The sequence below is a fragment of the Sarcophilus harrisii genome, chromosome 5 (genome assembly GCF_902635505.1).
Source record: "Sarcophilus harrisii chromosome 5, mSarHar1.11, whole genome shotgun sequence".
Classification (NCBI taxonomy): Eukaryota; Metazoa; Chordata; class Mammalia; order Dasyuromorphia; family Dasyuridae; genus Sarcophilus; species Sarcophilus harrisii.
The window spans coordinates 103,764,497-103,778,353 of record NC_045430.1 but is presented as its reverse complement, the minus strand read 5'-3'; the positions used below and the strand labels follow the sequence as shown (position 1 = coordinate 103,778,353).

Below are 13,857 nucleotides of genomic sequence, written 5' to 3'. Positions count from 1 at the left end.
TGCTGAGAGCAAATTTGACTGAGATTGTATGGGGAAAACTGATCACTAGCTTCCTACAGAAAAGGAAAGAATTTGTTTTCATTGAATCTTGGAATGTATATATGGGAGGTAGAAGGAACAGAATCACATTGGTGAAACCTAATTTTGTGTGCAGTAAAATTCAGTATCATTTTTATTTACTCCCTCCATGCTGATATTCTCAGAGAATATTGACAGAGGTTTAAAATATTGGGGCAGATGAGACAACTTTATGCCTTGTAATTATTCTTGCCAGGTTTTCACTAATAAAAGGTCTCATACATTAGGCAGCTCTGAAAGGAAAATTAGAATATGAAACATTGCGGTTGTATGATTAGAGAGATCACTTAGTTCTCAGAAATGGTGAGGCTATTAGGAGCAAGAATCTCTCATAGACATTAACCCTAATAGATCTCATCATTTTTACACAGCATAGAGTGAAATGGAGAATTGGTAATCACTAGGTTATTTCAAATAATATAGAATCAATTTAGCCAATACAGGATTTATAACTGGTTGATCTGCTTTAAAATAATTGGCCACTTTTTTCTTCTTTTTGTTTAATGTTCACCTGGCCTGAAAATCTTTGGTACCATGGAAACAAAGCACTTAAAAAAAAAGTCTAAGAAAAAAGAAGCTGGAACTAGATCACAAGTTTTCTTCATCAATCAAAAAGCATTTATGAAGTCTTTACTATGTGCCAGAAAACATGTGAGGCACTCAGAATACAGATGCAATGAATGTGATAATCCCTATAGGCACATAGGTAACATTTTAATAGGAATGAGAATAAATATATAAACTATATATATACATTACATGTGTGTGTGTATATATATATATATATATATATATATATATATATACACAGAATAAATCCAAATAAATATACAGTAATTAAATATTAGATGGTTGGGGAGGAGAATAGAGCATAATAGTTGGGGAAAATCAGGAAAGGCTTCATGTAGAAGCTGATACTTGTGCTGCATCTTGAAGAAAGAGAGGGATTCCATAAGAGAGAGGGGAGGAGGGTTAGTTTTCTAGGCAGGAAATCCTAGTGCAGACGTTTGAAGGAGAGGAAATGGAGGTTCCAGTGTAAAGAACAAAGAGGTCAGTTTGTCTGAAAAGAAGAATGTTGGAAGGGGAGAAATGCCCACTGAGGTTGAAAAAATAGAGTTGAGCTAGATTGTGAAGGGCTTTAGAAGCCAAGAAAGAAATTTATATTTAATTTAGTCAGTAAGGAACCAATGGAGTTGAGTAAGGAAAGGAGAGACATGAGGAGAACTATATTTAAAGAAAATTACTTTGTCAATAATGTGTAGAATAGGCTAGAGAGAGAAAGAACAATCAGGAGGCTATTGCAATAGTACAAGTGAAAGGGGATGAGAGTCTGAACTAAGATGGTATGGTTTTGTTTTGTTTTGTTTTTTTAGTAGAGAGAAGGGACTGAATACAAAATATGTTTTAGACATTAAAACAGAAAAAATTGATATCTAATTAAATAGGTGAACTAAGGGAGAATGAAGTGTTAAGGATAGCTAGGTGGTATGGATAGAGTAGTCTGGCCAGACCTTTTGTTAAACTTTATAACTTGATTTCCTCATGGTAAAATGAAGGTTAGGTCTTATGTTTCAGATTTGTAAAGCTCTTAGCACACTGTCTGGTACATAGTAAGTGCTATGTAAATGTTAGTTATTATTATTAATGCAGAAATTGTAAATCTGGGAGACTTGGGGAATGGTAGTGCCTAATACAAAAATTGCAAAGTTTGAGAGAAGAAAGAATTTGGAGAGAAGAGTGGAAATAATTCAATCAATTTGGGACATAATTGAATTTGATAATCTCTGGGACATTTAATACAACTTTTTAATAATAGCTTTTGATTTTTAAAAAATATATGAAAGATGGTTTTCAACATTCATCTTTGCAAAACTTTGTGTTCCAAATTTTTCTTTGTCCCTTTCCCCTCTTCTCTACCCAGCCAGCAAGCAATCTAATATAGGTTAAACATGTTAGTGCACACTTAAAAAAAAATTTCACATTTAAAGACCAGGTAGCTTAACTAGATTTTCATGATTGTACTTTTTTGTGGTTAAATAGTTTATAAATTTAAGCATATGAAATATATATTAAATTCACTATTTAGCATTTGGGTTTGTTGTTTATTTAAAAATATTTCCACATCAATTTCTTAATTGCCAAATTTAATACCTTTTTCTTAATCTTTATCCTTCTTGAACTCTCTGCAGCATTTGATACTATTCACTATGCTTTCTTGAACATTCTCCTCTCTAGGTTATACTCTCTCTCTCTGTCTTTCTGTCTCTTTCTCTCTGTCTCTGTCTCTCTCTCTCCTTCTTTTCCCCCCTCTCTCCTCCTTTTCTCTCTCCTCTCTTCCCCCTCCCCCCCTTTCTCTTTGTCTCTTCCTTTTTCCTCCCCTCCCTCAATTTTCCTCCCTCCCCTCCTCCTTTCCTTTCCCCCCACTCCTTTTGGTCTCCTTTTCCCTTCAACATCAAATGCAAACTCTTCTGTTAGGCATTTATAGCCCTTCACAACCTGCTCTGGCCTACCTTTCCAGTCTCTTTACTACCCTTCAGTAGCCCAACATCTAGACAATGGCCTCTTCCTGTTCCTCTTACACAGTATTTAATTCCCTTTCTCTACATTTTTATTACTGACTCTTTCCTGTGCCTGAAATTCACACCAGCCTCACTCCTTTCTCTTAGAATCCTCAGTTACTTTAAAAATTCAGCTCAAGTACCAGGTCTACAGGAATTCTTCCCTGATCTCCTAACTGCTAGTGCCTTCCTCCTCCCCACTAATTATTTTTAACCCAGTATTTATTTCGTATACTTTACATTGTATCCATAATGTAAACATATTGTTTCCCCAATAGATTGTAAGCATCTTAATTGCAAGGACTGTTTCATTTTTGTCTCTTTAAGCCCAGAATCTAATGGGTGTCTGATACAGAAGGTTGTTAGTTGTTTGATTGTTGCTACTGCCAGACCCAGACTTTTGTGAGACACTCTAGCCATCCATCATCCCCTTTCATAAAAGTGAAAGATTTTCTCAACTGCATCCATAGAAAATGTGGTGTGGGATGGGTTTATCCTGAGCATAATTGAGCAAAGCAAGTTTCTACATATGAAGAGAAAATGACTAAACCAGATCTCAAGTTCTGTGAGATTCTTCATTAGATCAGTTAAATTAGATCTAGGATATTGTGTTCTTCTCTTTCCTAAAAGGACAAAAGCTTAATTTCTTACTTTTGTTTATAGCACAGACTTCTTTGGTAGTCCAGTGAAGTTTTTGGATGCCTTCTCAGGATAAATGCGTACAATGAAACATGAAGAATTTTGAAATAAACCAGTATTGAAATAGTTATAAAACAGTTATATACACATACAAATATATAGCACAAATTATGAAGCCCTGCTCTAAAGTCTCGGCTTTCTCCTGCACCTTAAACCCCCCCCCCAAAAAAAAAGTCCCACTCATCTTCTCAGCAATTCATCACTACAACTTCATTTTCTAGGCTTAAAGATGAAAAATATCATAGGCTTAGAACTGAAAAGGCTTTTCTGATGATATAAAATCCAGCCATTTCACTTTATAAATGAAAAGCTCTTGAAAAGTTAAGTAACTTGTCCCCAACAACAGAGGCAGTTCTAGAGAGATACAGTTTTTCAAAGTCTTATTCTTAGTGTGAATGAAGTACTGGATCAAAGATTTGATATGTATTTAATGGACACAATTAGGAGATCGAGGGCCTGAATAGGAAAATAAGTGGACTCTATAGGGGTAAAAAAAAAAAAAAAAAAAAAAAAAAAAAAAAAAAAAAAAAAAAAAAAAACTACACAAAATGTGAAAATTAGGACGATAAAGACCAAATTTGTCTTGCTCATAAGTTTGTCTAAGGACCAGATGAATATCTTTCTCTTTCTAACATCCTCTATAATTTGTCTCAGAAATGTTTGTCTCATCGTTTACTCCAAAGCTTATCAATTAATCTGAGGATTTCAGAATTGTAAGGGCCATCAAAGGGCATCTAGTCCAACCTACACCAGAAGATGAATTGTCTTTATAACATTGTATGGTGTGCAACCCACTCAATAAATCTCAGAGATCTCTCAAGGTGTAAAGATAAAGTTTATTCACAGCTCATGAGAAGCAGGCAGTCACTCTCACCACATTGGGGGAGGGGTGAAAGTGACATGCTGAGCACAGGCAGTAAGGGCAATATATATGTTCCCTGATGCAACATTAACACTCCTTCCTCCCCTCTTGCCCCCCTTCCCACTGGCTCATCCTCATTGACTGAGAATGTGAATTTATATTCTTTTTTTTCCTTTTTTTTTTTTTTCTTTTTGCTGAGGCAATTGGGGTTAAATGACTTGCCCAGGGTCACACAGCTAGAAAGTGTTAAGTGTCTGAGGCCAGATTTAAACCTAGGTCCTCCTGACTTCAGGGCTGGTGCTCTACTCACTGTGCCACCTAGCTGCCCCTGTGACTTTATATTCTAAATGTGAAAACTACATTGAATGGGGAAGAAACACATAGATTCAAATTTAAACAAAGACATGCCTTTTACTGACCCTGAGATATATGCTTTCTACATATGAGCTGAGTAGAATAGGGCTGAGTCAGTCTGTTTGACACCCTCCCAGAACTGCTCCATCCACCCATATCCTGGGAACTATTTGCCAATGAGGAAAGGCAGGGGAAAATAGGAATCTGATCCCATAGCTTGGTTAATTTATAATTTTCCTTTTGAAGAAATATCAAATTTTCCATTCCCCATACTCAAAAAGTAGTCATATAGCATCTGCCTAAAGATTTTCAGTGAGGGGTACCCATAAATTGCTCTTTGCAATTTCTATTTGTTGCTTTTCTAGAATCAAACAAAACAATCTGATCTCCTCTTTCATAATAATAATTAAATACTTGAAGAGAGCTCTTAGGTTTTTCACTGAGTCTTCTCTTTATGCTAAACATCCCCAGTTTCTTCAACTGATATCATATGGTTATTGACACAAGGCCTTTCACTCTTCTGGGAGCTTCCTTTGGACTGTTTCTAGTTTTTCAAAGTCTTTTCAAAACAATGGTGACCTGAACTGAACATAATCCTTACATGGAGGCAACATGACATGATGAAAAGAGAAGTAGATTTGGATTCTAGAAGACCTAGACTCAGATCTCAACTCTACTACCTACTACCCTATGGGAAAATCATCCAACCTCTCTAAGACTCAGTTGACTTATCTGCAAAATAAGTAAGCTTTTACTGACTGACCTCTAAACTCCCTTCCTTTCTAAGATTTTATGACCAGGGTAGACTATAGCAGGACTATTATCTCCTAGTTACTATAAACTATTCTTATTATGACCCAAAATTATATTTAGACTGCCATAACACAATATAAACAAATTTTGCTTTCAGTTCACTAAGCAAGTATTCAGTCACTTAGTTAACAAGCTAACAGTCTACAGTGCTTATACAATATTGAAAAGTGGGTCTACAAAGATAAAGAAAAAATAATCCCTTCCCATTACATACTAATGGAGTAAATAATATATACATAAACATATGCACCAAAACCCCCATCTTTTTTTTTCATATGTCTAGACCTAGACTATATACTAGACATATACTAGACTTGTTGTATTTGTGAAGGTGATTTTTTTTAACCCAACTGTAAGACTTTCTACTTACCTCTTTTAAAGTTCATATTACCTTTTTCTTAAATCTTTCCTCTTAGTCTGTAAGCTCTCTCTACCAGCTTTGTGTTATCTGCAGATTTGATAAGCCTGTCTTCTATACCTTGATCAATCCAAGTCATTGATTTAAATGTTAAATAGCCATAAATATTTATTGAACTAGGAATGAACTGGCAAATCTATTTCCATTGAACAGGTTGGAATCTAGCTCTAGGAAAACTTGGAGATTATTTGGTGGACATTAAGAATAAAGTAAAAGATACAAAATCTCATATGAAGATAAGCCATGAATACCCAGCACAGTGCTCTGCATACTATGTCAGTTGCAGGTTAGGATGATAAATGTTTGTTGAATAAATATTTCACAAATACATCTAGATGGACACTCAATAAGTTAACCTGAATTAGCTGCACATATCCAAAATATCTTTGAACAAGGTCATGAGTCACTCCTAATTCTACATACTCCTTGGTATTCAATAAAAGTTCAATGAAAACACACACACACACACACACAAGAAAAGAAACCATGAAGTCAAGTCCACAGAATGAAAGTGATTGCAACGTTATGACATTTGGAGACAAATCTTTTTCTTTTCTTTCTTCTTATTGGGGGGTGGGGGTGGGAGGGGAGTCCATTTCCTGCACATCTATAGGGGTAGATGAATAAAAGAGATTATAGAATCATAGAGTCTCAGAGGTGGAAAGTACTTGGAAGAAGGTACTAGTTCAAACTCCTACTTAACACATGAATCCTTTATGTAAAAACTCCCTAATATCATAATCTAGGTTTTTCTGGAATGTCTCAAATGATAGTTGACAAAGCTAATGAAAGTCCATTTGTGGATATCTGTAATAAATGGGAAGTTTTTCCTTATACAGACCTATAATCTGATTCCTTAGAAAAAATGAATGAATGAAAAGACATGTATTAACTATTTACTACATAGAAGGCATTGGGCTAAGTGCTGGGGATATAAATTCAAAAGAATGATAATTTCTTTCCTTAAGAAATCTACATTCTAATTCTAAAAACAACACACATAGGAGAATTGTGGGCAAGGGAGGGTGAAATCATTCCTATATGAGTACACTCACAGGGCAATTTGAATGATGTGTCTTTTCTAGAAGTAATGGGCAAAATTTTTGTTTAAAAGTACCTTAGCATAGTGCTTGGCGCATGGTAGATAGCACATAAATACTTATTGCCTTCCCTTTACTCCCAAATAATAATACTGATTTGATCATTATTCATTGAACAAGTAGAAAGGAGCATGGGGACAGAAGATTGTTTGTGCTAGTACAGAAAGACAACGGTATGGTTCAGTAGCTAGGGCTGGCCAGATGAAATGACCTCTCAACAATGAAGAAAGCCTATCTTGAGATAACTTGGTATCATGAGAAAGGAAGGAGACCCCAAGAAGTCTGCTGCTGTCTCAGGCAGTTCTCTTTTTACTACAATTAGCTCCAAGTCCACAAAGCATTCACCAAAAAAAAGCAGTGACAATATTCCCTAGAAAATCCTTAGACATTCTGAATTTACTTGGACTTAGAAACCATAATATTTGCTCCAATATTATAAAAATCTCAACTTGAATCCCTGGGCCAATTCCAAGGATCCCCAGAGTGCCCTCGGAGTTTGGAATACCTATGGTTTCCATTTGAGTCATGGTGTTAATTTCTAAAGTTTAGTTAGCTGCCATTCTGTAATGGTAATTTTTTTTTGTCCAGTAAGTAACTACTTTCTGAAAAGAGCAAAAGGTATATATGATCAGAGCCAGAATATCTTTTTCTCATTTTTGGTAGATGGGCAGCGGAACTGAAAAAGCAACATGGCCTCGCATTTCACCTGGATGTTGATTATATCTACCCATCCCTGTTGCTGTCACCTAATTCACCTTCCATCAGATTCTATAATAAAAACTAAAACCAATAAAATTCAATAATAAAACCAAAAACCAATTTTAAAAATCCAAAAATCACCACACCTATAGAAGACCAGACCTTTTAGGAAATCCCTTATGTCGATGCCACAACAGGAAGAGCCTGACTATACAGTAGAGACTAGAAGGAAAAGCAATGAATGTCTTCAGTAAATGATGTGCTGAGACAAGCTAATCCCCATAGCATCTGTTTCCCTGGTCCTTCTCGTCTAGCCTGGATTTATATTCTGGTTCCAGCCACATAACTACCCTGAGCCTCCATTTTCTCATCATTAAATGCCATATAAATTAAAGCTGAAATTATTTCATTTTGGAATTAATAAGAATAATAATTGTCCCTATGCTAGAATTGAAGAGAGAATAAATTGCAGTCCAAACTCCTTTTAAAATTTGGTATTAGGGGACAGCATTAAGACCTATACAGTAGGCTATGGTTCTATAATCAGGATCCTGATGGATGTAATTGGTTTGTTTCTGGGATTTTAATGGGACATAGAAATGGACACTATGACAAGCTCACATCAAGTAGGGCAGTTGGCATAAGGGAAAGAGCACTGTGCTTCAAGTTGGAAGGCCTGAGGTCCAGCTCCAGATCTGGTGCTTATTAGCTCATTAACCACATAAATGTGGGTAAATAACTCACTTCAACCTGTTTCTTCAAAAGTCAGAGAACTAGTAGCATTTGCACTTCTTCACACAGGTTGTTTTGAGGAAGTTTTACTTTGTAAACTTCAAAGCATACTATAAATGAGGTTCATTATTAGTAACAGGGTTGAAAGCTGATCTCAAGCCCCTTGATAGCTGTATGATTTCAGCAAGCCAGTTTCTTCATCTTCTTAAAAAACGTTATTGTAAGGATAAAATGATCTAATAAAATTTACAAAGTGCTCTGCATAACTTAAAGCACATTATAAAGTCTAGCTATTATCATTATTTGGTCTTTACATGGTTTCTTAACCAGTCTTAATCAAGTAACCATTACTTGGTCTTTAAGTCTTATTTAAATTTTACTTCCTTCAGACTTTTTTCCTATCATACCAGAAGTTAACATTGAAAATGTGCCTATCTAGAGCCAACAATATGGCCAAACAGGCAAGTCCTAGTCAGAGGAGATAGTTCTTATGCCTAAGTGGAGTGTTTAGGAAGGTACTAAAAATCTACCCAACCCTCCACTCTGCATATAATGCCCACCATTAGATTTATTCCTTTGAGCTCAGGTATTTTCTCCAGAAGGTTTCTGTTATATAAAAAAATAACTTTTTTTTTTTTTTTTTTGCTGAGGCAATTGGGGGGTAAGTGACTTTCCCAGAGTCACATAAGTAGGAAGTGTTAAGTGTCTGAGGTCACATTTGAACTCAGGTCCATTATCACTCATTCATTAACACTTATTGCTTTATCAGATTAGTCATTATAAAAAAAAAAAGCAGGAACCTAAGAAAGAGGAAAGAGAAGAGAAAAATTTTGGTAGGAGGAAAGACATTGAGAAAACACTGGAAAATGGACTTCTGTTGAGGAAGAATAAGCCTGGGTGAAGTACCATCATGAAAACTTGGGAGTCATTGAAACTAGGAGGAAGAAATCTTCAAGGAATGTGGATAGAAGGGAAGCAAAAAATATACTTTATACTCTGAAAGTTTGCTTTATGATATACCTGCAATCCAACATAAGCCTAGAGGCAATATGAGAGGAAGACAAAGAGAAATTCTTCTCTCTATTCCAAGAGGAAAACTATTCCTTTAAATGAGGGTTCACAAACCACAGAACCATGGCAGGAACTTACTGACCTGGAGATTCTAGTTGCCTTTTGAATATGCCAAATGGGAATGTCTAGTAATAGATATAGATGATTCCAAAGAAACCCACAAATGTCCAAAAGGAAAAGTAATTAGCCCTTGGTAACTATTATACTTCTCTGCTATACATCTCCACTGAGTTGTTTTGTGATGAACAAATGTTCAAAACATCTATTCTCTGCTGAGTAGGTCACCTAGATTGCTCAGTATTATCATCTACTGTTTTTCAGCTGTGATGCAGCTTCTTTGCTGATCTATGGCAGCAGTTAGGACTTTAATTCTGAAAATCCCATAGTTTAAAGTATTTCTCTCTTTTGATATTCAGAGCAGCATCAGCTCTACTGAGCCAGGTACCTAGAATTTAGAATCTTGTCTTTTGAACTTCTCATTCCTTCTTTATTACTAATAATAATAGCTAGCATTTATATAGCTTTGAAAAATGCTTTTCCTAACTTGTCTCTTAATGATTCTTTCCTTTTGTTAATTAACTCCAATTTGTTCTGCATATGTCATGTTTGTACATAGTTACTCTCCAGTTGTCTCCCTCATTAGACTGTGGGCTTCTTGATAGACCTTTCCAAGGTCTGCCTTTGTTTTTCTTTGTAGTTTCAGTGTTGCATAGTACCTGGCACATAATTGATATCTAATAAATGTTTTCTGATTGATTCACTTTTTCTGTGTATCGTAGAACAAATGTTAAAGCACCTATTATATATTCAGGCAAAGACTACATGAAAATGTATTTGTAACTGTATTTGTATTTATTTGTAATTATATACAGATTAAGAATGGATTAATATGCTTCTGCTGTTTACTATGTGCAAAGCACTATCTCAAGGCAGTTAAAATATGCTAGATTTCCCTAATTCACCTGGGCTACAAGTACAGAGATTAATCATTGGTCCCACCTTGATTGGCATGGGAGCTTTGACCTGTTCCAATGCTAGCTGGGATGGTTCACCTCTTCTTAAGTTGCCTAATGGTCTTCTGTCTACAGAGACTCACCATATTAATGATGACCTTGGTGCAAACATTAACAGTTTAAATCTGGCATCACACACTAACTGTATGGTCCTAGGCAAGTCACTTAACTTCTATTTACCTTAATCCAATGGAGAGGAAAATGGCAAACCATTCCAGTATCTTTGCCTAGAAAACCCCATGGATATTTCAGTCCACTGTCAGACATGATTAAATGTTTCAACAACAGCAACAAAATAGATATATATTTAATATAAATCCATATGCATCCTTTATTCATAATTTTACCTTCCTAATATCTCTCATACAGGAACTCCGTTCTCTCCTCTGACATTACTACCATCCTGATTCAGACCCTCATCATCTCACACTTGGATGATTTCAATAGCATTGAAAGAGATCCTAGAAATCAGTTAACCCAAGCTAGTAATCTTACAGATTAGGAAATTAAAACCTGTTAACATCTTATGATTTATGACTTCACGGAAAATTCTAATGGGCTATGCAGAAAGATATTTTGTCAATTTGCTGATACTTGTGGACATGCTTGTCTTGTAGAACAGAATATGCAAGTGCCTATAAGCAATAAACACTGAGTGACTATTATACTTGCTGAACACCAAATATCTGTTATCCCACAGGGCAAATTGTCTTGGCTTATGGGCAAATCCTTTCAGTGAAAATTAATCATTAGGTCTCATATTCCCTCTTCAACTCATCTGTGTAGAAGGAAAGGTATTTCTCTCTCTTCTTAACATGATTCCCCCCAACACATCCCCAAGGAATAGGTTGGAAATAGAGTGAGGGTAGGAGGGAAAGCAGGGTAACATACAGTAGAGAGGACAAAGAGTAACACCACCATTTTCTACCATACTTCCCCCTGCCCTGTGTCTCTGTCTCTCTGTGTCTTTGTCTCTGTGTGTTTATGCCCTTTTTTCTCTGTGTCTGCCTCTGTCTGTCTGTCTTTTTTTCTCTCTCTTTCTTTTTCTTTCTCCCTTCTTTCTCCCATCCCTCCTTTCTTTCTTTTCTCCTTTTCTTCCTTCTTTCTTTTCTCTTCCTCTTCATCTCATTTTACTTTTACACTTCTATTTCTCTTTTTGTTATCTGTAGGTTAAACTGGTAGCTCTAAGCCCTTAGAACTAAAAGGTGTTATTAACATAATGAACTAAAGAGGACTCTAGCTATGATTCCTTTAAGCTATAGTATCCAATTACCTTTGTCCATATACTTTGGCTGATCTTATGATCCTCTTTGTGTGCACATGTATATGAATATATATATGCATATGAATATGTATATATTCATATGCATATATATATACCATTTATATTTCTCCATCACTGGCACTAAAATATTTTCATGCTATAATCCTCTAAGAATTCTCCCTGCTCCTTTATCTTTTATACATATGCATGTGTGTACATACTCACACACATACATAAACACACAGTGTAGTGCCTTCTGTGTTGTTAAGTTTCCAAAGTTTCTGCTTTTTAAATCTCTATAACTCTCTTTAAAATATAGTTTAGGCATTTTAAAATAAAACAAATGCAGCAGAATAGCCCCCTTTGACTGTCTTATCGTTGTCTTATCTTGCCACTGCCTAATTCCAAGCTGGGAATAATAATGGACATTTTCTTGGTGAAGTGATTCATATTTAACCAATATGCCAATAGGATCATGTTTCTCCTGGCCTTTTACATAAAGCTTTTCACTGTAGCTTCATATGGGAGGTTCTGATATATTCTTAGCACAGTGATAATCCAGTTTAGTTCCTTCTACCCCTAAAATCAAAATCCTAAAAATAATAATAATAAATTTAAAAGGTGATACCTTGTACCAAATATAACAACTCTAAAAATAAAGTTCTTGGCTTTGAAAAGGAAACTAATATAGGAACTACATAAAACTTGGGATATTTTTACATTTGCCTGTTATTGTTGATTGTTCTCATACCTCTTCTTCCCATGGCCATTCTCTCCCCTCCTTAAGTAATTTTTCCAAAGTCCCTCAATTCCTCCTCACCCTCTAGTTTCTCTATAAAGGTTTAAGCTTTACATGAGTTGGACTTGCAACTTACTAACTGTTAAACAGTACATAAAGTTCAGTGAGGGAAATAGAGGGCCTAAGGCATAGAAGATAGAAGCAAGAGGATGGAACTAAAAATACAAGATTCCAAGGTTTTGGCTGGGAACTGTTGACAACCACCTACAATGTTCTATGTGTAATATAGTACAGAAGTTGAAGCTGTCTCACAAAAAAGATGTGTATGTATCTCTACAACACACAATTTGTTACTTTTACTTGCTCTGTATTGTCTTATATTATTCCCTGAAATGATCTTGTCTCCCTAGCTAGATTGTAAACTCCCTGAAGACAGAGAGTTAAGTTTCATTTTTATTTTAAATCTTTCATGGTATCTAGAATAATGATAGACATGTGGCAATAGATGATTGGGTTATATCTTTATTTAATATATTATTTATGTAACAGTGGTTACTCTGGCTCCTATTGTCTGAAGTAACAGATAAGTGACATTTCACCCCTCTTCTAGAATTCTTCAGGACTCTTAAGTGGAGTTGGCAATGTCTGGGCTCTGCAATTGGCTCCAACCCCCTCTCTTTGTAGTGTTCCCTTCCATTTGCAGTATTTCTCTGCACTCCAGTTCAATCAGCTAAGTTCTTACAAAGAGATATTTACTTCAAAGTATAGCAAGGCTAACACACAATGGAATGGAGGGAAGAAAGAGAAGAGAAAGGGAAGGAAGGCAATGGGAGAAGGAAGGAAAGCGAGAATCATGGAAAGAGTAAGAGAAGGATGGAAGAAAGGAAAAAAGGAAGAAAGGAGAGGAAGGAAGGAAAAAGGGAGGGAGAGAAAAAAGAGAAAGGTATGAAAAGAATGAGGGAGAGATGGAAGAAAGAAGAGAAGGAAGAAAGGGGAAAGAGAAAGAAGGAAGGATAATGGGAAAGAAGGAAGGGATGGAGGAAGGAGAGAACATAAATGAAATATTTGAAAATGTACATAAACAAATAGGAGATTTAGAGGAAAGCAGTCAAGCAGGATGGTTTTTCTGGAAAAATCATGCATGTTGAAATGTTGAATTGATTTTATATATATATATATATATGCATATATAATATATATATATATGTATGTATGTTCCTGTATGTAGGTATTTAAACCAAAAATTTTAAAGGGAAAATAGTAATCAAGCTAGGATTCAAACTCAGATGCTCTGACTCAAATACTCATTCTACTACATTGTGCTGCTATGGTTCTTTAAGACAAATTCTAAACAATAATGTGGAATTTTCCTATTCTATATGATTCTTTTGATGAATTCTTCCCTCAAATTTAAATTGTAGAGCCCCTCCCTTTTTGGTTTAAAAGACTAACAGTTA

At 35.5% G+C, this 13,857-nt stretch overlaps 1 protein-coding gene across 3 annotated transcripts in view; it reads left to right on the top strand.

The window, feature by feature from the left end:
• The window catches only part of GPR19 (G protein-coupled receptor 19), a 61,803-nt gene that overhangs the window by 32,873 nt on the left and 15,073 nt on the right, over positions 1 to 13,857 (top strand). The window lies entirely within an intron of this gene.